Source organism: Panthera uncia (genome assembly GCF_023721935.1).
Source record: "Panthera uncia isolate 11264 chromosome B2 unlocalized genomic scaffold, Puncia_PCG_1.0 HiC_scaffold_25, whole genome shotgun sequence".
Lineage (NCBI taxonomy): Eukaryota > Metazoa > Chordata > Mammalia > Carnivora > Felidae > Panthera > Panthera uncia.
Window position 1 is genome coordinate 21,558,458 of NW_026057581.1, and position 26,816 is coordinate 21,585,273.

At 40.2% G+C, this 26,816-nt stretch overlaps 1 protein-coding gene and 1 non-coding gene across 10 annotated transcripts in view; both read right to left on the reverse strand.

The window, feature by feature from the left end:
• Positions 1 to 26,816, reverse strand: part of FARS2 (phenylalanyl-tRNA synthetase 2, mitochondrial) — a 533,637-nt gene that overhangs the window by 73,025 nt on the left and 433,796 nt on the right. The window lies entirely within an intron of this gene.
• LOC125908506 (U2 spliceosomal RNA) lies at positions 20,826 to 21,016 on the reverse strand. Its single transcript, XR_007453388.1, has one exon. It is a non-coding gene; the product is annotated as a U2 spliceosomal RNA (small nuclear RNA).

A 26,816-nucleotide genomic window follows, 5' to 3' on the forward strand; every position in this document is an offset into this window, starting at 1 on the left:
AGGAAAGGGAAAACCAAAACATTTGTCATCAAAAGTCTTAATTAAGTAAAATCCAAGGAACCAGAATCCTCAGACAAGCTTTATTTTGCTGTCTTATTTCACTTTTAGAAGATGGTAGACTGAGCATTTGTTTTTAAACAAATAAAAAGTCCTTAAATATGGCTTAGGGACAGTCCAACCTTAGCCCCAAATTCCCAGCCTTCTAAAATTTTACAATAAAAGCTGACTTAATTCATGAAATTAGTGAATTGCCTTTCCACAAGTTCTAGAAATATCTGTGATCGTAGCCCATCAGAAAAACATTTCAATTATCAAAGAAAGGTTAAAGCTAAATTTTATCTACTTACTAAGGCAGAAGGTACACACGTCACCATAGAAAGATAAATACGAAGAGAAACTAAAAGGGTTTTCTGTGTTAATTCTCATTACAAAAAATATTGAACTAATCAGAACATACACTTCATAGAACATTCCAATTAATTAAGGTTGATCAAAATAGATGTCATTATCTCTGCAGGTACTGTCTCCTCAAAAAGTTTGCCACTTTTTTCAATATTAAAGAAAATATTACTGGAAATCTGGTTGAGCATGTATTTTGCTAAAAGAACACTTTAAAATATTTCTGAGATCACAATTAAAAAGCTTTATGCTTTTTAAACATAATTTCCAACAGGGAGAAAAATGTTAAAAGTTTTTTGTTGTTGATTTGCTTACTCTTTTATATTATTTATTTATTTTTGAGAGACAGAGAGAGACAGAGCACAAGCAGGGGAGGGGCAGAGAGAGAAGAGAGAGAGGGGAGACACAGAATCTGAAGCAGCTCCAGGCTCTGAGCTGTCAGCACAGAGCCCGACGTAGGGCTTGAACTCACAAACCGTGAGATCATGACCTGAGCTGAGGTCGAACGCTTAACCGACAGAGCACCCCCAGGCACCACTGCTTACTCTTAATGAAACACTTAAGAGGGATATGTACCATGAGCTTTCGAAAGTCCCAGATTTCGGGGTACATTTTATAAGTTAGCACAAAGTTCTAATTTGGCAAGATGTCAAGAACAACGATATAATAAAACAGAAGTCAGAGAAAGGCTACACTAGGTTAAGAAGTAGCCAGTACGAATCTGGAAATGGGATAAGAGCACACATATTACGAACTGCTTTATTTTATATTTGACAAGTCACATCTATTTCTCACCTCATTATTGCTCCCAAGATCTGTTTTAATATTTACTGTGCATTAATAAAAATGAGTAACGAAGAGCGCTGAACTCAACCACATGCCACGAGTAACCGCTAAAGCGCAAAATAACTTAATAAAAAAGTTCTTATTAGAATATACCAAGAATTTCAATTAGCCCTTTTATTTACCGATGTTATCTTAAAGTTGACATAAAGTTAACGGCTCCCTGCTTTTAATTTACTCCATTTAATGACTAATTCTTCTCCATTTCTATTATTCTTTTAGGGATGAAGCCAGAGAAAAAAGCAAAGCAAAGGTACTGCCAGCGCTGTGACTGTCAGTTCCTGACATCAGCAATGTTGCTCTGGATTCTGAAGTTTCTGAAATGTCACTGGAGTCCTCTATTCTGCCCCTGTCCAAAGTTGTTGTGTGTGTCCCTCGTCTGGTAAAAGCCAATATGAAGGCCCAACTGCAGCCATTCGTATTCACCAATAACGTCAGTTTCACCTGCAGGCTTCTGTAACGGACAAGCGCCCGCCTCCAGGCTGTGCAGGGCTCCATGCTGAGGGCAATGTGCCCGGCAGCCAGAGGCAGACGCTGCTAATATCAGGATTCCCCATGTGTCACCAACGGCCTTTCCAGAGACAGGCACACGTGAGGCTCTAACTCTCCAAAGGCTGCCAGGAGCAGAGCCCAGGTAATCCCGATGAATTAGAGGATCCCGTCCCTCCCGACACCAGGGCCCACCGCGATTGCAAGCTTGTCACAGATGGGCAGTCCATTTGTCTGCCACGGCCCAGCAAATCCCATAGATCCTCTGAGCCTCTGAGGTAGGCTTTTCAAACCCTGAATCTTATTTAATGTTCACACGGAAAGGCAACTACTGCTTGCTGTGCCCGTAAAAGTCTTGGTGAAAATTAACACCTTGCTCATATAAAAGCAGAAAGAAAGGTATTTCTCTCTTTGGAGGCCATTCGGGAAGGAACACGATCTACCTATGAGCAGGGTTCTATGTCAGCACTGGGGTGACAGGAGTGTGTTCCCCACAAAAGTGGGGGCTCTGTTATGTGAACTGCGGGCCTGGCAGGAAAAACCCCCTTGTAGATGTCTGTATGTCTGACATCCTCAGTTCAGTAGGAAAGGTAACAAAGAGGGTCTTTATTTGATTCTGTCCCCAAAGCCAGGTGTCTCTCACACATGTGTCACCAATCACAAGTTCAGTAAGTTGAAGGAGTGAGAATAATTAAAAGCAGATTATCACAGCTATTGCTACATGTTTTGAAAAAAGATCCCTCTGTATATAACCCTCAAAGTTACTTAAAAGTAAACACATCCATCTCATTATCTACCATATTTTTGATGTTCAACAGCGAATAAAACCCGTTATGTTACATGGTAACATAATAAGGTAACCTCTTGCTGTCATCAGGGGAAATTGAGTTTTAAATTCTATCCATCAGGAAAATACTTAAAATGGACAATTTAGTAAATTAACGTATTTGGATTTCCATGACTTGTAGTTATGGCATTTTAAATTTAGATGTGGTGGCCCTAAGCCCTCTGCAGTCATTAGGGAAGACACAGATAATGCCTGGTGAATTCTGATAACAGACCGGAATTGCACATTCTATAAAAGTGTAGAATGCATTGGAGGATCGGAGTCCAGTCCAAAATACAGTGAAATGGCACTGGGAAGGTTCTGTGGAACACACTAATGGTGGCTGTGAATGTCACTTGGGTCCCTGTATAGCAGTGGTTCTCAAATTCTGCTACATGATAGAATCACCTGGGAGCTTTTTAAAATCTTGGTGCAAGGCCTCACTCCAGACCTGCAAACTGGGTGTTAGCAATTTTTAAAAGCCTCCAAGTAGTTCGAATGTGCTAATGTCTGAGAACCAGTGTTATGGATAAGTGCTTTTTATTTTTTATTTATTTTTTAAAATGTTTATTCATTTACTTAGAGAGCATGCGCACGCACACACACACACGAGCGGGAGAGGGGCAGCAAGAAATGAAGAGAGAGAATCCCAAGCAGCGTCTGCACTGTCAGCATGGACCCCAATGCAGGGCTCAAACCCATGAACTGTGAGATGATAACCTGAGCTGAAATCAAGTGTCAGATGCTTAACTGACCCAGGTGCCCCAGATAAGTGCTTTTCAAAGTTGAATGTGCACATGAATCCCTGGATCTTGTTAAGACGCGGATTCTGATTCAGTAGGTCTAGAGTGGGGCCTGAGACTCTGTGTTTTAACAAGACCCCAGGGAATGCCGCTGGCCCATGGACTAGTTTCAGTAGCAAAACCATAGACAATGGTAAACCACCAAATACCTCTGTGAGGGGGTGATATAATCAAAGCTGAGCTTTCTAAAGATGAATCAAGCATGCTTTAGTTCAGTAGATTTCAAGGCGAGGGAATGGGATAGGAGACCAGTGAGGAAGCTACTGACAGAGACCAAGAGAGGGGCACAGGGGAGTCTCAAGGAATCCTGGTAGCAGACTCACTTAGGGGAAGTAACCCTACCTTCTTCAATGCCACCCATTAATGCTGTTGCTAACGGGTGCACTTGTACAAGGCCCTAGAAGCATCTCAAAGACCGTATAAAACTGCAGTCTACTTTGGTACATGGTCCTTCTGGGCAGTTAGAGTAATTGAAAAGCACAACAGGGGTGTGAATGCCAGTGCCTTTGAATTCTCCTTGTGGAAAAGACTCCTTGTTCACCTATCAATCACTTCTTTCTTTGGAGGCACATGGGGGACTTCCTCTGTCTGCTCCTTGCAGTTGAGAGGGCCCTGTAAAAATCTGAGCAGGTGGGGTGAGCCAAGCTGGCAATCATGCCCATTCTTCCCTCCCTGGCTGTCCCAGTAGCGGCCCAGAGGGGAAATCCCAGCTCTCAGTGTAAGAAATATGCTTTTGTCGGGTTATGTGGCAGAGACCTTCAGGTTATTTGTTACCAAAACATTAGACTGGCCAATCTCTACTGATGGATACTCTGATCAAGTGGCTTCACTCTGTGTGGGTCAGCCCCAGCAACCAGGCAGGGGTGATCTGAGGCTCCTGGTGGCCTGGTGAGCCTGCTGATGAACTGTCCAAATTCTATTTAGAATGGGGGATATTCCTTTTGTTTGCTTGTTTGTTTAACAGTTTGTGATATTGAATTCTATAAAAGTTATTCAATCTATTACATCAAGTGCTGAAAAGAAAAAAAAATGTTGACAATATCCAAATGAATATCTAGCAGTTATTTAAAAGTTATTTTCTCATATCAAGCAAAAATTAAAAGTTGAGCTCACTAAAAATAATTTTTAAGCAATTTAATTTTTGAATTACAGCTAACTCTTGAACAACATAGGTTTGAACTACATGAGTCCATTTACATACAAATGTTTTAACAAGTACAATACAGTACTATAAATGTATTTTCTCTTCCTTATGAACTTTTTAAAATGATTTAAAGTAAATATGATTTTTATTCATTGTTTTTATTTTTTTCCCATTATTCATTTTGTTGGAAGAGGTTATAGATGTATATTTTTTTAATTTCTTTAAATTCAAGTTAGTTAACATATCATGTAGTATTGGTTCAGGAATAGAACTCGGTGATTCATCACTTACTTATAACACCCAGTGCTCATCCCAACAAGTGCCCTCCTTAATGACCAAGGATGGGGGGGTGTTTCTGAAAGATCCTAGTACTAATGACTCATGTAACCCACAGGCCCAGTGGGGAAACTTCACAAGGCCTCATGTCAGAGGGGTTTCCTAAGCTCCTGAAGCTTTCCTTCTTGTAAGTAAGATAGTTCTAAAGTATTCTTGGCCACAGTGTTTATTTCTTTTTTCCCTTGTTCCTCCATATCATGGGTAGCAAGAACCAGGCATCATTATTTGGCTTTAACCTCTGGTCTCTACTTTAATTCAACTCTCTCAAAGCCAGCTTTCTACATCCAGAGTTTTAACTAAAGAGCATGACACAAACCTATTGTTAAGATTCAAATTATATTGGGTGATTTTTTTTTAATTAAAAATAAATAACTGCTGCTTTTAAGTTGAAGATGTAGCTTGATATTCGTTTCAGACTTCTCACTTTTCACACCAAACCAGAGAAGGTTCAGGGGGCTCTAATGTCACTCAGCTAAACCTCACCCTGAAATTAGATATTTGAAGTCTGCAAATGAATGTAAAACAGGTTGGGTGTGAGCACAGTATTAAAAGGATGACCTGAAACCACTTCGAAGGCGAGTCATCAACTTTAGTGGTATCTCATCATTTTGTCTTTGTTTATTCAAAGTCATACTTATTTCTCAAATGGATAATGAGCAGAGTCCTCAGAAAATATTCTTGCCTCACTTATCACGAAGTGGAAAGAGCACTGCATTGTGTACTTGATAAATATTTTTAAATTTACTGAATAAACTGGACCCAAATTTCTCATTTGTGCAACGGAGTTAGATGTCTTTTCATCTCTATAGTTTTCTGCCATGCTGGGTTAGGATTCCCTTCAGTGGCAGATGTGAACTTATCTTGGCTGGAAATCAAAGAAGGCTTTTAGTTCTCTGAGACTCTCAGACAGCCTCCTATTCTCTACCCCTCAGTCTTTCCTTTACCTCTCATACAATGCAGTTCAAAAGAAATTTCAAAACTCATTGTAATTGGTCATTTCACCCATACATCTCTTTCTGCTTAGACATAATCACATAGTCATCTGTGTCTACCTTTACAGCCCATTAAAAATAAAGCCCTAGTGAGGTTTTAATTTGTTTTCTTTGAGTTTCTTGGTATTTTCCAAATTCTGACAATGAACGTGTTACTTTGGTAAACAGGAGAAAAGGCATTAAAATACATGAAATTGGATGACATCTCAGAAGCTGTGCTTTCCCCAAAATTATTTTTTCCTATTTCTGCTAAACTGAAAAAGCATCTAGCCGGAGAGACTTGTTCCCAAGAGAGTCTAGTTGGTTTTGCTGAAATTTTTATTACCTTTTGTTTATTAAATCATTGATATCTGTTCTCTATGGTTGGGTAAGTTTTATCTGTCAATCCAGGATGATCCACTTATATGGGCTGCATCTTGCAAATAGGGCCTAATAAATGAATGTCTTCCATACTGGATTTTTAAAAATTATTGTTTTATCATAAAAATAATATATGCTAATAGTAAAAATTCTGAATTATACAGAAGGTGGTATGAACTGAAGAGATAAAGATATCCCCAATTCTAGTCCCCTGCTGTGGAGGTAACGATTGTTAACAATCTCCTTCGTGTCTTTTTAGATATTATCTATGCACAAAAAACAGAAAATGAAATCTCCCATACAATGCTGTTTCAACATGTCTTATTCATCTTTTCTTATTGTTGGATATAATTGTTTATAATAACAACTAGTGTTCTGTAGTATGAACATTCTAAAATTTATTTACTCAGTCTTCAATTGAGGAACAGTTTTGGTCATTATATCAAGCAGTGCAATGAACATACTGGCCCACACATCTTTAAATACCACTATTAAGATATTTATGGGATGAGTAAATTCTGGGTTAAAGACTGAGTGTATTTTCAATACTGGTACTTATCATGAAAACTGCCTTCCAGAAGAATTATACGTATCTGTACTTCCACAAATAATGTAGATGGATAGAACCTGTTATTCAATACATTTGACAGCACTGAGTATTATCAAATTTTAGGATCTTTACCAATCTAACTACTGAAAAAGTGTTAGTCATAATTATTAATTTGTATATTTCTCCAACCATGAGTGAGGCTGAGCACACTTTCCTATGTTTACTAGCAGTCTGTATTTCTTACTCTCACTGACTGACAAGGGCTCTTTCTTACATTAAGAAAAGTGGTCTTTTATCACGGTGTGTCAATTCTCCCTCCCCACCCATCCTCTTGTTATATGTTCTTGATCCACTTGTTGAGAAGTTTTACATTTTTATGTGGATAAATTCATCGCTCTTTTCCTTTATGGCTTCTGAGTTTTCTAGTAGGTTTATTTTTCTAAGAAAGGAAGGAATGATTCTAATTTAACCTGTATAAACCACTGAAAGTAGCTGAAGAGGCTGGCTCTATTACTAACATACACTGCAACCTTCTGCAAATTACTCATTCTCCAAGAATTTCAATTTCCTCATCGGTAAAATTAGAAAAGCCACTACCTTCATGGATGATTGTGAAGACCAAATAAAACAATGTAAGTTGTGACTCAGTGCACTGCACACAGGGAGTATAGTAGCCTTGCTTCCCCCAGATTTCAGACACTGCCATCACTTAGCTCCAGGGCGTGAGTGCTAGCTAGTTCAGTGGTGAATTCACATTTCCCTGGGAATCCCAGCACACCAACCAGGAGCTCAGCTCCTGGTTTGCTGTGGTAATGCACGATACATTCTTAGCACGGTTCTTAGAGCACCCTGGGATCTAAAAGCTTTTGATTATTTTTGGGATCTATGCTCACCAAAATGGCTCAGGGCACACAAATGCCAGTGACGACTGCGGGGGCACACAAACCCCAGTGATGACTACACAGTTACACAGCTTTTGAGTAAGAGTGACGTCTTTACCTTACTTTTCATGAGAATGAAGGGAGGAAATTGCTCCAGAGCAAAGAACAGAATTGAAACAAGAAATTAAAAAGTATAAAAACTTACATGGCATTTCCCATTCTCTTCTTTCATTAAAGGAGAATTCATAAGCACCACACAGGTTGACAGTCCTCTTTACAATAGGAAGAGAGACACGTATGTACATCTAATTGACAGTCTATTCTGCACCTTCACACTCGGCCTCTTATCTGATTTTATTTATTATGGCTACATAGATCAAGAAGACCAAATATTTCTTCAGAGAACTCAATTATTTAATAAACTTCTCACTTAAATGAATATCAAATCCCAAGCAATTTTTATTAGAAGGAATTTATTTTTCCTACACACTCCAAGCACTATAACATCAGGGTTATTCAAGCAAGAAGCGAACCTAGTTGTCATGACCTAATTGTTCAGAGTGGCAGTTGCTCTTTTGGCTCAATTTTAAGTTTTAAGTATCTAGAAAATACATGTGTTGGGTATCTATTGTTAACTGAGCACTCAGAGCTACTGTTCTAGAACCAGGCCCACCAACACTGATCTTAGCATCTGCAATAAGAACTCCAGGATTAGTCACATTCTATAAACACATTTTAGCCAGAGAACTCCATTATTCATTTTTTACAGAAATCTGTGCACGGAATATAGCACCATCATTTTCTCAAAGGTGGCAGCAATGATATCGTCCATGCTACATGTGCTTCCTCCAATGTGACCTTGATAGTTCTTTCTTTGAGAGGTGCAAGCTGTGTTCTCTCCTCTTGGAAACAAATGGATTCTATGACCGTTTCCACTAACAGAGGCCAGCAGAAGTGAGCCTATGTGACTTCTGAGGCTAGGTCACAAAAACAGCTACCATATATAAGGAGTTTAAAGGTCCAGAGATGACAATGATGAGGAAGCTCAGGCCATGTGGAGAGGGCCAGGTGTTCTCCAGCCCAAATCCCATCAAGTCCTAGCCAAGGCCTGCTGCCAGTCTTGAGGATTCCACCCTGCCATCAAGCCACTCCTAGTCTTTGAACCTTCAAAGGATTGCAGCACAGAGACAAGGATTTGTGCACTTAATACAGTCAGTGCCACAAAGTTTTGGGGCAGTTTGTTACACAGCAATAAATAACTAGGTCTTTATCCTAGGTTTACTTGAAAACAGGCTATCTTGCAACTGCTGAGGATAAATGATTCCCCAAAGCACTGCAAAACTTCTGCAGGAACAATGTGAACAGATTAGCCACCCTGCCCATTAATATCCTGCTAAACAGCCCTGTGTCGGGAAGCAGTCATTCATCTGTTACTCTCTGTAACAGCCAAACGATGGATTCCCCATAAGTCATCAGGCTGCTCTAAGATTAGTGGTGAAGGGGTAAATCTGGAGAGGGTCTTCCAAAATGAAAATAAAATATTTAGACCATCTTGCAAGTTGCTCTTCAGATGCTGCATTTTTCTCTTTCATCGGTTCCAGCTGACAACAGTTGACAGCTGCTTCTGTGGCTGTTTAAGCCGAAAACGATTTATCCTGAGAACATAAAGACGAATGCCAGACTGGATCTGATATATGTAAAAGTAAACTCATAGGATGGTATCGTGTCCAAAGAACACATTAATAACATTGTTATTATTAATATTTATTTTGCAAAGTAGATGAAATATGAATTCTCTGATCCAGGGTATAAAATAAACTCTGGATGGGAAACAGGAAATACAGTATTGATTAACCTGAATTTATAAGGATCCTCTGCAGGTGGCAAAAAATCGGGGAAGGTAGAATAAAGAGCTTCATCCCCGTGAAACCTGGCATGGTTGGTAGCAATTGGTAGACCTGGTGACAGTACCACTGACTTGGTGTTTATGACATGTTTAAACAACTGGACCATCATACAAGGCAAGAATGCAAAATAGCCACAGACACATCCCACCCCACATGTTCATACGGCATAAACTCAACATATTGGTATACATACATTTTCACATTAGCATCCATTACAGTAGATTTTGGGGATTACGTTATATATAATTTAGCATTCCCCTGCCTACTGATGGTTAGCAGTAAACAGATTAAACTTTCTAACCATTAAGCATTATATTTTTTTAAGCCTGCTAGCTTCTGCATATCTATTTTACTTCCATCTAAGGTTTAAAAAAAATCTAATTATCAAGGTAGATTCTGAACAAGACTTCAGTGCCCAGCTCGGGGTGTGGTGAAGAGTGTTTAGCTAAGCTTTCAATGGAAAGAAGAAAAAAACTTGAGGCCAAAAGAGTTTACATGGCTTGCCAAAGGGCATACCAATGGCTGGTTATTATTTTAAAAGATGAAGCTGAGATCAATTTTCAACAGCATAAAAGGTTCATGGAAACAAAGCCTGTTATCATCAACAATATGAAACTTGCCTAATTTCTGTGGACATCTTCTGAGCATCCACGACAGCCTAGGAGCTATGCTCGGTGACATAAGACAAACAGAATAACCTCCCTGTTCCTCCCAGTCTTCCTTAGGCAGGCTTCCAGATGCTATAAATTCAGCTCAGGTGTCATTTTCACCATTTTCCAGGGGAGTCCTGAGCTCGTAGAAAGTGATCTTAATATGTACTGAGTGGTGCCATAGGAAGTGTATTCTAAAGTTCTTAAATCTAGTTAATAGCATTTAAAAATATAGTCTCTATGCTTCTCTATTCTTAAGAAAACTGAAGAAGGTTTTCACACCTGAAAATATGGGAAAATACTGTCAAGGCAATGAGACTTCTACAGGATATAAGAGACCCACGATAAGCCTCACCTGGGAAGCCTTTGAACATGACCTCATGGTGATCCCAAGCATGACCTAGAGAGGCCAGTCCGTGAGCTCCTCTCATCCTCATGTGTGCCATAACCGAACTCTCTGATGCTTCATTCACGACAGGCAGAATCTAAAATGCCCTTTCCAGTCCAGAGAGTCTCTCCAGCTTAAATCGCTCCCCCAAACTAAATTCTCCCTGCTTTCTGTACGGGAGAGTCAGGCTACTGGAAATGTCATTCTTCACGCAGTACTCACACATCAAGGTCAGCTACCTCCAGATTAAAGCTACCCTGTTACAATAGTGGCTTTCAGGATGTCTCAAACAGGCCTGCCTGTTTACCTCTAGTTTTACAATCTGGGCTGCTTGGAAAGGTTGGACAGAAAGTTCTGAAGCCAGCTGTTGGGTGTATAAATCCATATCAGTTCAATACTACGGTCTGGGGCACAGAACCGGAGAGGCTCACAGGAAACCGAGGGGGAACTCAGCTTCTGTACCTGGCTCACAAATAATGAATCTTTTATGCAAAAGCAATTACATATACGAGGAAAAAAAACTTTCCTTGAAATGGCAGAAGTGAAAAAAAAACTATTGATTGGTTTTGTCCCCAAACAATAGAATCATTTCCCCTTTGCTTTCAGCCCACATTCTGGATGGCTCTGCCTTTGTCCTCAGCTGGCTGTGAGGTGCCTCCTGAGCTAGCCAGCTCCTGACCTCCAAGGACTGTCCCCCATGCTTCTGCGCACACTTAATGTCATTTGAATTGAGCTCCTCACCGTCATCAGTCTCCGTGAACCCCACAGTGTTTCAGGTGAAGGATTCTGAGTTTCAACACTTCAAGAAGAGAAATTATAAAAGGAAATTGTTCTCTGGCTCTGCTTACTTTTTTTTTATTTGCTTAACATTTCCCCCCTAGCTGGTGAGCGTGCAATTCGAGTGACTTTAGAGCTAAGTTTAAACAGAATACTAGGAGTCAAAGAAACCTGTCTTTCTTGTTTTAAAGTTTTTATTTACTTGAGGGGGGGGGGAGGGGCAGAGAGAGAGAGAGATGGGAGAGAGAGACTCCCAAGCAGGCTCTGCACAGTGTGGAGCCCAGTGAAGGGCTCAATCCCATGAATGATGAGACCATGACCTGAACCAAAATCAAGAGTCAGACGCCTAACTGACTGAGCCACCCAGGTGCCCCAAGAAACCTGTCTTATTATTAGAGCCTTTAACAGACGTAATAGAATCAGGCTCCTGTTAGCAAGAAAACTCCTAATGGTTTAGATTAGCTCCCTCAATTGTCCTTTCAAAACCTATTCCACCTCTCCATTCACTGTAGAAGATGCCATCTTGAAGTGACAGGTACTGGGACTTCTCAAGATGCTACTTAAGAGGGAGAAAGTAGTTTGCTGATTAGGACCATTAAGCAGTGCTTGGAGGGGAGAAGTCAGCTTCTTGTTGTGGCTTCTCATTTATATGGCTGGCTTAATCTAGGGTAAGGCTCCTGGAAATGGCCCTTGGAAACAAACACAGGTGGGTCGTGAGAATGAAAAGCAACCAACTACCTCAGTTAGCAAGAGTCCTCAGAGAACAGAATGCAAATTTAATTTTTTACTCAGGGATACATTAGAATATGCTTTTGTTTCACTCTTGAAGCGGATCTTGCTAAGTCATTTGTTTTGAGGACGAGTGCACAGTGTTTGCATGTGATGGGGGTGCAGCAGGTGCTGGGCGACAGGCCAGGGGTGAATCAGTGGGCTTTTTTAAGAGTCAGCAAATCAGGGGCAATCCTCTGTTGACCTGTGCTTTCATGCATGCTCTGGGTCATGATTCTAAACAGGAATGCTAATATATACAAGTGTGTAGGTAACAAGAATGACACCATTATGTATCTGTATCGGACTTTAGTTTACAAAACTCTGAAAGGCAGATATACAGAAAACTGTAATTCTGAGAAGTGAAATGATGTGTCCTAGATGAAACTTCTGTTTTATAGCAGAGGCAGACCAAACTCAGGTTTCTGGGCTCCTAAGCTGGAAGTCTCTCCATTGGTCCATGAAACCCTTTTCCTACCCTTGAAGATACAGCCATAGAACTCTGGGAATTAGCAGCATATTCCAGACTGACCTAGATCAGATCTAAGTAATCTTTTCACTAGGAAATAACAGAAATTGGGGTGCCTGGGTGGCTCAGTTGGTTAAGTGTCCGACTTCAGCTCAGGTCATGATCTCATGGTTTGTGGGTTCAAGCGCCACGTCAGGCTCTCTGCTGATAGCTCAGAGCCTGGAGCCTGCTTTGGATTCTATGTCTTCCTCTCTCTCTGCCCCTCCCCTGCTTGTGCGCTCGCTCTCTCTCTCTCTCTCTGTCAAAAATATATAAACATAAAAAAAAAAAATAACAGACCCTACTGTTCCTCCCTCCTAGCACATCATCACCATTCACCTGGTGACTCAATCCTAAACCTAGGAGACATCCTTGTGTCCTGACTCTTCCTCGTGTCCCATGTGCTCTGCCTTCATAACAGGCCTTCCCTCCATGCCTATGCCAGCCTCCCATGCCAAACTTCCTTCACCTTTCATCTGGACTGCTAACCCACCAGCAGCTCGTCCTCTGTTTCTCCTCCACCTGACAGTCCATTCTCTACCCAAGTAGAAACCATGCTAACACTCCTTAAAACTTGCCATCATACTTAGAAAAGTTTCCATGTTGTGGCTCACAGAGTTCCCAGGCTCACCAGCTTCTCTGACTCACTGCATCTCACAAACATACCAACCTAGTTCCTGTCTCAGGGCCTTTCCCTAACCTTTTCCCTCCACCTCCTCCAGACTTTGCCTGGCTGCTCTTTCACTTCCCTGTTTTCTCAGGGGGATCTTCCCTGACTCTCCTGAAAATAAGCTACTGCTTTCTGCTTCACTGTCTCTGTACTCTACTGTCATTCACTGTACATATCACTACTTGAAATCACACTGCCAATGAACTTATTTCCTGTCCTTCCCAATAGCCCAGAAGCCCCTTGAGGACAGAGCCCTGTTGTCTTGGTCCCTGTGTATTGCCCACACCTGAACAGAACCTGGCACCCATCCGCTGAGTGTGTGTGTGAAAGAATAACATGCAGCAGATGGGAGAAAGGCCATATCTGGCTCCCTGAGGACTCAACAGATATATTATAGTCCAGCAGCATAAGCTTTTCCTGGATCCAGTGTGGAAAAGAATGGTATATTAAGGGTACCCTTTATGCAATCAATAGTGCCCACAGTAACATCTACAAAGATGAATTCCACCACACTACTTTACATTTCTTTAGAAACTGCATTACATTAATATATTATATTATATTATATTATATTATATTATATTATATTATTATACTATACTTATATTATATTATATTATATTATATTATATTATATATTATATTATACCATATTATATTATTAAATATTATAGAACTAAATTTTAACAATAGACAGGACAGGACATCTGGGTGGCTCAGTCAGTTGAGTGTCTGACTCGTGATTTCAGTTCAGGTCAAGATCTCACGGTTCATGGGTTCGAACCTCGCATCGGGCTCTGCGCTGACAGTGCTTAGTCTGCTTGGGATTCTCTCTCTCTCTCTGCCCCTCCCCTGCTCTCTCTGTCTCAAAATAAGTAAATATTAAAATAAAAATAGACATGGCTAGCATGGTGTCAGGCATATGGTGGGTGCCCAGTAAACACACATTGCTGAATTTTAAAAATTTCTATCATCTGCCATCAAATTAATTATTTTCATTTCCTCATGTTTCCTCTATCCCTTTCAAAATACAAGTATATACTTTTACATTGTCGTAACCACATATAGGTATTGATTTGTTTCCTATTTTACATTTTTTAACACTTTTTTGATGTTGCAACCCAGTCTTTGTAATTTTTAACAACTATGTAATATTCCATCAAGGTGCCGTGCTATATAACTCACCTCGCCTCTTTGGGGCATTTGGCCACTGAGTTCACTGAAAATAAAAACACCACATAAATTGAGGTAGGATCAGAAGTTCAGCAGAACCAAACCCACATTCTGACCAGGGCAGAGAATCAACCCAACTGCATGATGTCTGTCACAGAGCAGCCCAAATTCTCTCTATTGCATCAGTTTATTGGAACAAACTGTAGATTGTCGTCAGAAAGCTCCAAATCACTGCACAAATTATTTATGAAAGAATGACTTCAACCATTGGCCAAGTGTAGCCAGACTCAGGAAAAGGCACCAGAGGAGGAAGAGGACGGAAGAGGCAGCAGCTGTAAGGGAGCTGGAAAGACTTTAATACAGGCGCCAGTCAGAGCCTATTTTATTCCTCTGCTCTCTTGAGAAAACAGTCAGCAGTTTGTTAGGGGATGAATCAGTCAGAGTCAGAGGGGGAAGAAAGGGCTTGTATATCTTGAGGATTATTGTTAAAATGCTCGATAAGTGGCTGTAAAGTTATGCGGTTTTCTTCTTTTTCTTCTTTAAACGTTTCCCCCTCTTGGTGTATAGGCGAAATAGTCATTGGCAAGAACTTGGGGAACATGGAAAAGTATGAAGAAGAAAGTAAAAATCCCCTGTAGTCCTGTGAGCTGGACTGGCCACTGTGACACGTGTGCTTGTCGTGCTCTCCCTTACGGATACATCAATCCACATAAAAGTAGAATTACAACACCTAGCCTACTCTTTACCTTTAAACCTACTATATTGTGAACCTTTTGTTCAATGTCTCTAACAATTATTTAAAGTAACACAGTGTTGAATATGTGCAAAATAGTTCTTTGTGTTCAGATGAGGAAAGCAGAATTGATTTGTTTCTCCGTGGGTAACATACAGGTTGTTCCCAAATTTTCTTATAAATAATAATGCAGAACTCTTTGAATTCTTCTCAAATAAATTCCTTAGGGCAGTTTTTTTTTTTTTGTTTGTTTGGTTTTGGTTCTTTTTAAACTGAAGTATAGTTAATACAATGTTACATTAGTTTCAGGCGGATCTATGAGTACCTGCTGAATTTTCTAGAAGAAGTATAATAAAAAGACAACAATCAATCATCTTCCACACCAGCTGTCTGTGGTGATGATGGCAGAAAGACGGGACAGGGAAATGAACCAGAGAGTAGCTATGTGAGAAATACAGGGAGTACTGCTTTGGTTTTTAACTCTGGTTTACCATAATTCTCATTTACCACTTTCATTAGGTCTTACCTCTATTGTTGATAGAGATATCTACCCTAAATCCTTCTCTCTGTGACACTGTGGATAAACAATGGTGGGGGATAACTGGACCTGCTAGTGGTTTGGATGACTACATAACCCATGGCTACTTTTACCATTAGAATTACAGTCTTGTTTGCCTGGTTATGAGTCTTCCTGTTGGAAGGGCACCTTTTCTCAAGGTTGTGGACTGAAATACAACTTTGCCTACATTTACGCCATGTCCAAGAGCACGCAAGTGTGCTGACCATGCAGCTGTTTCTCATGACCTCACTCAGTCTCAGCATCTGAGCTACACTGTAATGGTAGCCACTGGACTTGGTTGAAATCAAAATTTCATTAAGTAGCAGAAAGATACAATTGCTGTTAACTTACACCCAGATGCAGCTATTTCCACATTGGGTTTAAAGATAAAATTCTGCTACAGAGGGAGAAGAAGACTGTAGTTTGGGAAAACACTTTAATCAACTTATTATTATTCATATTATTATTATTATTATCATCATCAAGAACAGGGAAGATGAAACAGAGGAAGCTAAACCACTCTAGTAGTTAAGTAAAAGGATATCCACATAAGGGGTTGTAATGAAAGAAACCGATTTGTGGAAGCTTCCTTGGGTCAGGCCAAAGAGATGGGAGTTTAGGAAAGAGCAGGCACTAGGGAGAAGCCAGGAAATAATAAATTTCCTCTAAAGAGACAGCTGCTTCCTGGTGTTACTCCAGAAACAAGACAAGAGATGGCCAGTAAGTGATTCATTGTGGTGACAAATCACTGATTGACTGTCACAACTGTGATGCAGAAATTCAGTTTTAGTTTCATCTCCATTATTTCCAATCTCTTATAAGTCACTGCATCACTTAGGGTATCCTGAGGACTTAAAAGGAGGTGCAGTGATCAATGTCATGAAGCCAACAACCTGTGGAGTGTTGCCAAGACCGTAGGGGTGCTGGAGAAAAGAGCCAGAAACAAGAGCTAGAGGAGGGCATGATTATCCCCATGAGATCTGCAGAAACTCCACAGGGCATGATGGTTGCATACAGCTGAATATTTTTGTTTGGATTTTAAAGGAAAGGGTAAGAGAAGGCTTGCGACCTGAGGGCATATTTGGTTATAACCAGAGGCTGGTGATCACTCATTTTGAGGACCTAGTTTTAATGTCTTGCAGATATGGTCTCTAAAGATATAGAGGGTATCAACCCTAAGAAAGTATAGCCTGAAGGAAATGTTAGAAAGTAAAAGGCTTGCTTTCTCCTCTTTGTTTTCTGGCTTTCAACAGAAGGTCAGGTGCAGCATATCATCCTTCACCAGCAAGAAAATCTGAGACAATTTCCTAAGGACAGGCCTCTGGCAGGATGTTTCTGGAGCTTAGTTTACTATTCCAACCACAGATCAATGTGTTTTAGACATTCCTTCTGATCCAAGGGGCACCACTTTTGGGTCAAGACAAGATTGCAGGCTAATTCATTAGGATATCAGAGAGACAATGGACAAAATTCAAGAAAACACACAGCAGATACCTTTGCATCCTGTCCTCTGCTAGAACTTTCAGGGGAGTCCTTGGGAAATTTAGAGGGCTCACTCTAAAACTTTGAGGAATGAGGGGCTGAAAACTGAAAATGAATTATTTAAAATATCCTCTTTGTAATTCACAGACTTTAATGTGCACATATCAGGATACATTCCTCCTAGCTTACATATCACCTAGCTAAGGTAGACCCTTCTTTGGCATTTCTAGAGGATGTAGGAATGAGACATGTTTGGAGCTCCAGAGGCTATCAGACAGCAGAAACAGTGCCCAAGAAGCCCTCGAGCTACTAAAGGATGGCTGGGTATGAAATGAGGTGAATCTCCTCCCTCGAACATTATTTATTTAGATATTAAGAGGCTATCTCCAGTGGTGGCTCAGGGTACACAATCTATAGCATAGATTGTAAGTATAAGTGTCTTCTCTGATGTGGATTTAGTACCTTTAAAGGACATAAGTCCTAGGTGGCTGACCCCTGCCAGCAGTTACCTTACTATAGGATGGGCTTCTATTGGGTTGTGAGAACCTTCCCAAGGCATCAGTCTCAGCTTTTCTAGATCCCTTACCTGCCCCCAAGTCTACAAAGGATGGTGACCTTCAAGAATTGATGGAAGTGTTCTTGGGGCACCTGGGTGGCTCAGTTGATTGTCTGACTTTGGCTCAGGTCATGATCTTGTGGTATGTGGGCTTGAGCCCTGCCTTGGGCTCTGTGCTGACAGCTCAGAGCCTGGAGCCTACTTTGGATTCTGTGTCTCCCTCTCTCTTTCTGCACCTTCCCAGCTCATGCTCTGTATCTCTCTCTCTCAAAAATAAACATTAAAATTTTTTTTAAAGAATTGATGGAAGTATTCTTTAAACCATATACATCTACCATATCTACAAAATAGTTTCTTTCTGTTGGTAAATAATCTATCTTAGATCTCCAAGAAATTGGGTTGGGTATGTAAGACAGGTGTCAGAGGCACACTTAGGGACTGTTTCTTTGAGGAAAAGATTTTTGATACCCAGTTTGTCAATTTTTATTCAACTTGTCTGAAAGGATATTGTCAACTTCCCTCATGAAATTTCTCTTGTAGAGTTCCCCATTTAACCCATTGCCACTCTTGTTCTCCCTTTTGTTCAGCCCAAGTCCTAGAGGCATCGACCACTTATTTTTCTTACTTCTACCTCTATGTATTTCACATCCATCCATTGTTTGCAATTTTCATTATTATCAGTTGAACCCATATTCTCATTGGTGTCCCTTGAATGAACTGTTTGCTTGACAGACTGATTCATTCACTCATTCATTCTACACCCATTTTCTAAGTGCCTCTTTTGTGTTGGGCACAAGATAGAATTCCTGCCTTCAGGAATTTCACCACCAAGTGGATGAAACAGACACGTAGACATTTCAAACAAGTGCAAAGCAAAACCAGAAGTGTTAGAAATGTATATACACACTCAGGGCACCTGATGGCTCAGTCGGTTAAGCGTCCAACTCTTGCTTTTGGCTCTGGTCATGATCTTGCAGTTTGTGAGTTCAAGCCCGACACTGGGTTCTGTGCTGACAGTGCAGAGCCTGCTTGGGATTCTCTGTCTCCTGCTCTCTGTCCCTCCCCAACTTGCTCTCTATCTCTCTCTCAAAACAAATAAATAAATAAACATTAAAAAAAAAAGAATACACAATCATACACAAGCACACGGGAGAAGGAACAATGACCCTGGGCTTTGGCGACAGTCCCTTGCTTGTCCCTCTTCCAGGGGTGGGTGCCTACTCTTCTCTGTCCTACTCACTGAAGCCAGGTTAATTTCCCAAAGCAGTGTTGCCAGGCCAATATTCCTAACAGGGATTCATCTAGCACCTGCAGGACTTCCTCACACACACATGGACTGATTATCAAAGGCACCTGCCTGTGTCTTTTTGCTGTGGCTCTAATTGTTAGAAAGTCTTTGAAATATATCACCTAACTACTCTGTTGTTAGAGAAGTCTGGCTAATGGAATTTTATTATGTTGGCCCATTGCCAAGTTCTTAACAGATACTATGGTGTAAAGGGGCAAAGGTGGGAAGAAAGAACTTGTTGAAAGAGAGTTAGAAGAAGGAAATGTAAGAAAGCTGAACACAAATGTTAGCTACTTTACGACTGTCTTACGGACCAGTCCTTTTTAGTTATGGTGACTTTGATTATCAGCGTTTGCACCATGTTCATAAAAAAAAAAAAAAAGATACATGGTTTGATAAGAGTATCTTTTGATTCACAAATATAAATTATATGAAATTAATCATCTTCGGTTATGCATTTCAAATGTTTTTTTAACTAAAAGAATATCCGCTCATGAAACTAATGAGCAACAATCTCGACGTGTGGGCACTTTAAATATACATATGCCTCTGAATTTGAGATAGATTTTTAAAGATCTATTTTGGTCACTGTTAAAGTAAAGCAGGGCAAAGTAATTCTTTCCAACAGTAATAACCACCTCTTGGTTGTTCCAGGAATGACTATGCTCTGTGGATTTCTCAAATGGAATTTTCTTTGTACTAGGCAAATATTGAGACAACATTTAAGTTGGCTCGAGTCTGTCTATATTGACTTCAGGAAGCAGCAAATATCATGGGACAATACAAGGGTGAGAGAGGGAATCTTGCAGTCATTACCACCAAGGCAAGATGAAGCATACATTCACAGAAAGTTGACCATAAGGATTTTTTCTCACTAATATAGTATAAAAGCACAGACTAAGTCCTATTAAGTTTGGGAGAGTTTAATAGATATAAACAAAATGAGACTTTTGCATGCAGAAATATGGCTCCATCTACAATTTTCTAAACTGCTTTGATCTTTGTATAAAATCCTATTTGAATCATTTAATGTATTATCACAAGGCACATGGCATACATCCTACCTTAATGTGACACCATAAATGTCCTTATGGCTAGCTGTGCTCCCTGAATCCTTTTATGAGGATGTTATTGAGAATTTAAGCAGATCCTAAACTAGGACACCAGATTCATGTGCAATAAAATATACTGTTAGTCTCATGATTTAAAAATGGAAGATTATATAAATGCGTATTTCTGGATATATAGCTGGCCTAACGTGTATGATATTACATTTGTATTTAACAAATACAAAGTCCAGTTGAATTAATGAGGGCCTAATAGGAGAATGAAGGAGAGAAAAAGACGAATCAAATAAAGAACTCATCAATAATAGACGAGTATAGACACCCCTCATTCAACTAATGTTCCATTCAAGTGACTTTCCTTGATTAGTGAGGCTAGCATCTTTACGTATCATTTAGAAAATCTTCCTACATACTTAAATGGAGTGTGTTAATTAAACTTTTCTGTAGCAAACTTCAGTCAGGTTGTTTGGACTGCTTTTATTAGTTTTATATGAGCCTAACCAAATTGAATAGACTTTATTTTAATTTATACTTTAAATGCCTTCTTCATTCAATAAAAAAAGCGAAATTTCCCTTAGGTGGGAGAAAAAGGATGATTTTTGCCATAGTTTCAATGTAGCATATGCCACAATTATCATCAAGATGTTGTTCAATATGTGGAGAAGGTGATTAAGAAAACATGTTCTGTGACACAGAAAAGAAAATGAAATTTAACTTCCTGCCGGATATGTTAACCAATGGAAAACATGAGGAAAACAATGTTCTTCTGTAGGGTATTTATGTATTTGTCCTGGTTTGTGTTCTTTATCTGTAAACTTATAAGAACAGATACTACACTTGATCTTAGTCAAAAGGCCGAGAAGTGATTGTGTTCTTTATCTCTAAACTGTTCACTCTGTTTTGGTGAAGATTAGCTCTTCTTGTAATGTTTTCTAATTTTCTAAGTTACTCTTTCTAACGTTTCTAAGTTACTCTTGTAAAATAAACGAAACTTGGAAGCACAACTCCAAAATCAAGATATACTGTTTAATTACCGGGTGATGTTCTTACTACACTTCCCCTATGACTTACCCTAATTTAATAGGTCTCTTCAACATTATAGGTGGTACAAGTGGAATGGCAGGTGACATATTTTGTGACTAAACAGTTACTGTAGACAATATTATACAGATAACAAGACACATGCACACAGGTTGCATATGGCTTTATGACTTCAGCAATTCTGCTAGGTTTTCAATGAAAAGGAGTATATTTTCTCTGTTTCCTAGAATCTCATGTCATTCCTTTCCAGAACCTCTTCCTTTCAAGAGAGCCATGTAGACTGGGGACACATGGTGACTAAATCCTTGTGCTGAGAACACACGTGCCATTACCAGTTACTTATTACCCACTACATGTCATCTATCTATTCATCCACCCATCTACCTACCTACCTACATACCAATCTATGTGTTTGTGTCTGCAAACGTGCTATAGTTTTTACTGACTCAATAGGTGAATATATGCAAGCTTATCCATACCTTCTTCACCAAATATTTATTGACCATGTTGTGCCAGATACTGTGCTTTTTATTTCATTTCTCCCTAAAAAAATGCAGATTAGAAAATATTTTAGTTACCCATAATAATTGGGAAATATTAGGTAAAAAGTACAGAATAGAAGTAGTAAAAAGAAAACTAAGCTCTGGCCTTAGCCCTGCCACTACCCACTTCTTGGGACTTTGGACATTTCCCTCTGACTGTGTTGGTCTTAACTTTTTCATTTGTATAATGAAGGAACAGGACCAGACAATCTTTAAAAAATCTCCCTGAGTACAAAATGTCAGAGTTCCAAATATGGAAGTATTTTATACTTTATAACGTTGAAAACGGGCTAAAATAGTGCTTCTCCCAGAAGAACAACGACATTGATCTTATTTAGGTTACAAGCATTCCAATGTGAGAAAAAGGCAAATATCGTGCTTCTAACCCCTGCTTAAGAATCTGAGCCCAGGCAAAAAGAAATTGGGCATTCACAGAACTGTTGAACAAAACAAGTATGAATGACTGTAAACATTTCATAAATTTCACGTGCCATAAAATATAACAGTCAAATCAGTACCCCTTGTCTATAGTTGCTCGATAAGTGGAGGATGAGGATAGAAACAAGATTTCCCAGCCTATTGCTTCAGGGTATTTGAACATCCTCCAGGGGCCAAGCATCAGTGTCCCCTGTAGTTGGGCCAATTGGAACTAACATCTGACCATCGGGGTCTTCTCTTAATCCAGATATCAAACACAAAAGGAAGTGGCCTTTAGGAGAATATTTACAAATGGAGAAAGTTTGGGCTGTTACCAGTTTGGGCCAGTAGATACAAAGAAAATAAGTGGTGTGAATCTGTCAACATGCAACATTTCTCTGATTTGTGACACCGGCTTTCCCATTTCTTTCTTTTATTTTTTTTTGAAGAGTATGCACCAACTGAAAATAGTCATTTTTAAAATGACAAAAAAAAAAAAAAAAGAGGACAAACAGTTTCTAAGTCAGTGCTGGAATATAATATATACATGAATCTTTGGCTGGGCCAAAAAACTTGGCAAGTCTTCAACATTTTGGTTAGCATTTGGTTGACTTAAAAAGTTATATGGTTAATTCATATAAATTATATAAAAATGAAGATAAATAAATATGTAAGCAAAATTAAAGGATACTATAATCCTACCATCCAGACACAAGCAGTTGACATCTTGTATAGTCTTCTAGTCTTCTGCAATGTATACACACATTATACACATTATGTCTGTATTTATATTCATCTATAAATCCATGCCATCCTGCAGGCATATCTAGGTGTCCAAAGAGCTCTGGAGATGACGATGTTGGCACACCTGTGTGTGTGTACATCTGTGTCCTAAGGCACCCCATTTCGGAAGCTTTGCTCTACACTCTCCATAAATTTGACGTTATCTGAAACCAGCATCGTCAGCACTGCAGCGAAGCAGTAGCTTGATTTCTTGGAAAGCACCCACGATTATTATATCTGCCCCTCACTTCAAAAGAGCTGGCACAAGTCCAGTTAGCATAAATTTGGCTAAATTCTACACCAGTGTTGGAGAGCACAGAATTCTTTACTGTCCAAGTCCCACTTTTAGAATAAAGCCATTGTTGAGGCACCTGGGTGGCTCAGTCAGTTAAGCGTCCGACTTCAGCTCAGGTCATGATCTCGCGCTCCGTGAGTTCGAGCCCCACGTTGGGTTCTGTGCTGACAGCTTGGAGCCTGGAGCCTGCTTCTGATTCTGTGTCTTCCTCTCTCTCTGTCCCTCCCCTGCTGATGCTCTGTCTCTCCCACTCTCAAAAAATGAATAAATGTTAAAAAATTTTTTTTTAAATAAAGCCATTGTAACTGTGTCCTTACTGACAGGTCTCTCCGCTCCCTCCTCTGGACATTGCACCAGGGTGGACGGGCCCAAATCTGTGTCCTGAGATGGGCATGGAGGAATGGTGTGCTGAGTCCTGAGCACAGAGGGAGGCAAGCAGGTACTATAGGTAGTACCCGTGCACTTCAGTTCCTCAAGCATGACTGACCTCATGCCAGGCACCATGCACGAGTACAAGATGAGGCTTTCGCCCTCAATGTACAAAGCTGGTTTGAAGCAGACACATATATTGTTAGAATCAACATGGGAAGTACAAGCTGCTGCTGTCACTGGTTTATGTTTCCTCAAGTTCCTTTAGGGTAGGGACACATCTATTCAGTCTATTTTGTCTCTTCTCAATGGGAAGCACAGTTTGGGGCACAAAGAAGGTGCTGGAACACTTGGCTGGTAGACTGACTTAGTATTGAGCTGCAGTGGTAGATGTGATAAACTTCCTGCCCAGTTATAGTCTCCATAGGTCTTTAGTTATGCTAATTACCCATGTTTTGCCCTAACTGGCTAGGGATTCTGTATGTCACAGCGGGAGGGCACAGAGGGTGCATTCATGGCAGTGGCTTGTGTCATCCCATTACTATCACCATGCAAAGGTGTTTCTACTCCAAAGGCAAAACACGGTGTTGCCAAATTCCAAAAACAGAAAGGAACACATGTCGTCAGTGGCAACCAAACTTCGTTTCTGTCATGAATCACTGTGGCCTCATTCTGACAGGTCCAGTTGCAACCTAGCCCTGGATCACACCAAGTAGTGACTCAGCTACATTGAGACTTCAGATGCTATTTTTAAGGAGGGGGGGGGGTAGGGGAGGTACAGAGAAGCTATATTATGTTTTCCTGAATTTTAATAGCCTAAACTAAATCTTCGGGAAAAGTTAACTGCCCCCAAAATTATGTAACTTATACAGTTTACTTTTTATATCATAGTTTGCCCATTGAAGTCACAAATCATTCTCATGACCAAAATTGATCTGATCAAAATGGAAGAGGGAAGTTTTCAGAAGAGTCTGGATCCAAGGAAAGCAATTGTGGTGCACAGTGGAAAGAACGCCAGCCTGAGAATCAGAAAGCCTGGCCTTGATACGCTTAATAGTGACATTTGGAGTGACCGGTTAGTGAGGCTGGGCCAGGTGTGCTGGGGGGAGTCTTGGGGACTGCGGGTGTGGGTGAGTGTGGTCTGCCCTGCTGGCTTTGTACTTTGGATCTGGTGAAGGAGACTGTCCTGACCCCAGTGAACCTGCCTGAGACTCCACATACTTCGATGCTGTCTTTGTGCTCTTATCTTCCCACTGAAGGGGCTCTGCCGTTTCCTAACTCTCACATAGCCACCTACTGACTCCTGTGTTCATCCACTCATCCTTCTCTGGAGTTTCTCCAAATGCCACCTTCTCTTGAGTGATCAGAACAGCACACATGTTTCCAAAGTAGATACATGATATTTTTGTTGAAAACTAGGACAGTGTTTTCCTCAAATCCTCATTCCTCACGATGATTGGAATTTTGTTTCCTCTCCTGGCACCGTCCCTATCTTCAGGGGAACAGCCCACCTACAGCGAGTCTTAACTTTAATTCTTGGACAAAAGTGGAAGGCTCATAGGTGTTCACCTCTCCACACTCGTGTGGTTTCTCCTGTGCATGTCCCCTCACCGCCGTTGGTAGAGTAAGCCATCTAGCTTTGGAGATCTCTCGTGACACAAATTCTACTCTAAAAAGTGTTCCTTTGATGGAAACATTTTTAAAAGGTAAATGACCCTCTGTAAACATGTTTTTGGTTCTTTGAGGAAGTCCTTCTTTTCTATTTTTTTCCAGAGTAAACACTTTTTTAGGTTGGAAGGCCTAGGGAGAAATAATACCCAAACTGGCCCTATGACTCTGAGAGGAAGTGGTTAATGAAAGGAGGGGGCTAATAATCTACAGAGAAATCTGTTATCACAATGATGCTGGATATAAGGGTTCTTTCTGGAACTTCAGGAAGTTCTGAATAGAAACAGAGAACTGCACAGAACCCCAGTTTAATGCTGAGATTTCCTGTTGCCACACCACACAATTCAATGCCTGAACAGCTCATTAACTAACCACTTTGAGCAACAAAGCCGTCCAACTCTGGGGACAGGAAGAGCGGAGACAGAGTGGGAGTAGCTCCTACGTCATGTTCTGAAAGCTCAGTCGTGGAGCCTCATTTTTTCTTTCTGAGGAACTCATGGACGCTGAAACTTCCTCCTCCTCAGCTGTTGGCCAGCAGCAGGCCCTAAATTAGTTAAATTTAACTATAATAAACATGCTGCAAATGAATTATATTTAACTCTAACAGCCACCTCAGGGTTTGTCTCGAGATGGAATAATTTTAGCTTATGCCACCATACGTCCCCTAACTAAGGCAGAAAGTAATTACCTAAGCATTTACCATAACAAGTTCACTGACACTCACTATTTATTATAGTGTGTGAACATTCGAGTCTTTTGTATAGTCAGGCATAGACTGTAGGCTGCTGAATGTGTAGTCTCAGATGGACGCAATAGGGACACCAAAAATAAAACTGTTTCAGGCAAATATAAATCCGGTAGAACCACCTAACTTCATCTTCATTAACAATTAGTAATAATTTTGGAGAGTCCCAGTTGAAACTTTTATATTGTCAGTAGAACAGGGCCGGCTAAGAAATTGAACACTGTAGGTCAGATGATAAGCTTTTTGAGAGAAAAGGTACATGGAAACACTTATAAAGTGTATTTATTTAAAAACAACAACAACATAAAATTGGGCTTCAGTGCTATGCATGCTAATGAGAAATCATGTTTATCTATCCATTAAAGCAGGATCTTACTCAGTAGCATTTGGTTAGGGGAACAGTCTGTTTCTCAAAGTACCTACAAGTAATAACAACTTAAACTGCCATTCCTCATAAAATATTCTGATATTCTATACTTCATTTGTTCTGAATAATCTCCCCATTTGAAAAATTCTCACTTATTCACTCATCCCTTGTGCATTTATTATGCATCAGTTGTGGGCTGAGTACTATAAATGTAAAGAACAATAAGACTTGGTCTCTGCTTTCTAGAAGCTAAGAGCTGAGTAGGAGACACAGCCCTGTAAACAGATGACTTCCTGCAGTGTGATATCTGCAATGATTAGTGAGGTATACTGCCTGTTCAATGAAAGTTAATTTGTTTGGTATTGATTTATGGGATTCAAGAAGGAGAACCTAACTATGACTTGACGAATAGCCAAACTGCCTCGGGCTGGCCCTGGCCA